We start from the raw sequence: 3,442 nt of genomic DNA on the forward strand, positions 1-3,442 counted from the left end.
TCTCAGTGGCACTAGATCCCTGAGACATCTGATAAATTGATACTTGTGAAGGAAGTACCAGTTAATAAAGATGAAGACCGTTGAATGATGGCTAGCGTTGACTCTCATTCCTAAAGTGCCTGTGCTTTCATGACCAGGCTTTGAGTTTAAGAAGTTAGAGATGGAAACACTTGAGCTGTGCTTTGAACACTTTAGCCATTCGTGGCTCAATTCCCTCCTCACAGGTACTACTCCTTGCCTCAGAAGACAGGTTGCTGTGTGGATCGCTAATTTGCATCAAGAATTCAGAGCAGTGCTAGCGATCTCTGCGCACAAATACCAGCTGTTATCCTTATTGCTCTCAACTTTTTGACTGCCTCTATGTATCTGTTTATTTCATTGCCATTTTAATGTCTTTATAAATATATGTACTTTGCTATTTTAATTTAAATACATTGGCTAAGATATTTAATTTTAACAAGTTGTAAGAGTTTTTATGAGAGTCATCCAACCCATCGCCCATTGTTGGATGACATTTAGGCTTTTACTTATTTAAGAAAAACTGATCATATACATACACCTACAGTGAACAGATTAGTGTATTTTTCTTTTTAAAACTGACACCTAATAATTGCACATGTTAGTGGGTAGAGTGTATGACACTCAATGCATGTTTATGGTGACATATTGGGGTTTTGTCATACACTTTCATTTCTAAACGACCAAATCTCAACACCAGTTATTTTGAGGTATACAGTGATATGTATTTTTCTCTACTGCCAAATATTATCAATTATCTCTTCAATCTAAGTACACCACCGGTACTCTTTTCTTTCCCTGCTTTGAATGGTAGCCGTATAACATGCTCAGAAGTGTTCTCTGCATTAATGTGTGAGATCTTATGGGTCATGTGACTATGCTGCCTCCTGATGGACTGGACCAGGAGACATGGATGTTCCAAAGTTCTGGTAGCATGGAAAAAGGTATTGACAATTTAGCCACAGGGTTTGGAGTTTTCAACAGCCCCCTTGGAGAGGTAGCGATCCAGGAGAGAGAGGAATGACTTCAGCCCTTTCCCCTCTCCACACTGGCTGGTACTTCCTCGCTAACAGTATAAACAGGGACAGGACAGGTGGCTGCCGGAGGTCAGCTCTGTGGACTCTGGATTCACCCCAACCTCCTTCTGACTATAATTCTTTCTTAAAGGCTCTCTCTTTGTTTTTATTATTCTTTTTGCAACTTGCAGTGTATTAATAAAATAAAAACCTTTCTCAAAAGACATTTTTTTTCTTACTGGTGAGAAAAAAACAAAACAGGTGTAGATTCAGTCCAAGTAAACATTGATTTTGGTAAATTCCACTTTCAGGACAGTCTGTAACAATCATGCCTGCCCTTATTAACCCCAGAGCCACACGGCGGCCAAGTTAAGAATTTAGAAGAATAATTTTAAATGAGAGTTCATTGTGTTGACATCTGGCTCATTCTGCACCATCTTAGGTCAAGTTCTGAGCGCTTACAGTTCTCTGACGGCTGATTGCAAGCTTGGTCAGGAGCATCTGGACCTGGGGTGCTGGGAGAGCCTGCTGCACCCCTAGAAGCAGCTGCTGAGGCTGTCCACACACAGCAATGACATGGCCAGGAGGCCTACACCTTTCTCATTGCCCCCCGTGCACCAAGAGCTCTTCACTGAGGTGTGTTTCTTCAGGGAAGAATTTCTGAACAGCTTCAGCATCCGTAAGGTCAGCCAATTTGGACAGATCGCCTCTCTCCCTGGCAAGCTTCTGATTTTCTTTGTTCTTGAAGCTGGGGCCACTCTGCCTCTTGTAGGTGAAGCAGATGCAGTATTGGATGAAGAGGGTGCCACACATACTTATGCTCTGGTGCTGTTCTTGCCAATCATCTCTGCCTCTCTAGGGCACGAGTTGGGTGCAGCATGGGCCGATCAGTGGCGAGCCCCAAGTGGAGTCTGTGAGTTGCTCACAGCTACCAGTTAGGACTGGAAAGACTAGTTCATTTCCTCCTCCTATCTTCTCAGGCTGTCCTTGGGGGCCTTCTTTTGAATTCTCCATCTGGTTTTCTGACCTTACTCCACTCCTCTGCCTGCCTTCCTTGATGTATCCTCACTCACTCGCCATCAGGAGGCTCCTAAAATCACGTGTATGCATGTGAGGAACCATGCACTCTGCCCTGAGGACTCTCCATCAGGCTTTGGGGAGATGCATAAATTCTTGTTTAATGATGCATCTGCCCAGCAGGTAATAAAAACAATCTCCTGAGTGTAAAGAGCAAAAACAAGGAAGGGGCTGGGCTTTGAGCTCTACACGGTCAATGTCTTAGGTACCGCAGGGTCAGGCCTCCCTGCAGAACTGCCGTTCCTCAGAATTGCAGAAGCACCCTCTTAAAAACCACATGCAGAGAAAGAGAAGCACTCAGAAATATTTGTTACAGATGTATATCCACATATTACGACTCAACAATTTGACTTGTAGGGTATAAACTCACTAGAAAAACAGCACCTATGGTTCACCCAAAAGCATGTACGAGCATGCTTATAGCAATATTGTTCCTAAACCATAAACTACAAACAGAATGTGCATCTTGGGAATATGGGCGAATAAAGTGTTAAGTGTGCATACAAAGGGGTATGATTGAGAAACACGAGCAAGTTCCCTTAGGCTACTTGCTTCTGTATGTGTCCACCAACAATCTATAGCTGGGAAAGACTGCCAATCGCAGGACAGTGATTGAATCTGCTCGTCATCAGCCTGGTGCAGGGGTGACTGGTAGAGTCTGGCTAAGGCTCTAGTGCCCAATCTGTGCTCCGGATGTGAAAACTTGGATCTAAATTATGCCTGGTGCATTTTTCTGTGAAATCAATAGACAGAGGGCTTTCTCAAACCCAGCCTAAGTGGTGTCTTCATTATCCACTCTTCAGAAGTTAGGGCTTTTATGGCTGTGAAGAGACACCATGACCACTGTAACTCTTACAAAGGAAAACCTTTAACTGGGGCTGGCTTGCGGTTCAGAGGGTTAGCCAGTCCATTGTCGTAAGTGGCAGGAAGCAGGGCAGCATGCAGGTAGACATGGTGTGGAGAGGTTGCTGAGGGTTCTACATCTGGATCTGCAGGCAGCAGGAAGTGACGGTGACACACTAGGCCAGACTTGAACATCTAAGACTTCAAAGCCCAGTCCCTAGTGACGTACCTCTTCGAATGAAGCCACACCTATTCCAGCAAGGCCACTCCTCCTGATAGTGCCACTCCCTATGGACCTATGGGACCATTTTTATGCCCCAGCCCCAACAGGGCCAGCTCTGAAATGCTGCCCAAACAATGTGCAGGACCCACTCTCTCAAGTGCTGCAGCTGGTGAGGGGTAGGACCAGTTCTCCCTAGCATTGAAGCCAGTGTGGGGTCGGTCCTGCTCTGTGTAGCCTTGTCCTCTCAGCCTTCAGTGGGAACAGG

At 45.1% G+C, this 3,442-nt stretch overlaps 1 pseudogene; it reads right to left on the reverse strand.

Annotated features, from left to right (window-relative positions):
* Positions 1-1,472: 1,472 nt before the first annotated feature.
* LOC148123264 (mitochondrial import receptor subunit TOM20 homolog pseudogene) lies at positions 1,473-1,879 on the reverse strand (annotated as a pseudogene).
* Between the last annotated feature and the right edge of the window lie 1,563 nt (positions 1,880-3,442).

This window comes from Myodes glareolus, chromosome 1 (genome assembly GCF_982192425.1).
Source record: "Myodes glareolus chromosome 1, mMyoGla1.1, whole genome shotgun sequence".
NCBI classification, from domain to species: Eukaryota; Metazoa; Chordata; class Mammalia; order Rodentia; family Cricetidae; genus Myodes; species Myodes glareolus.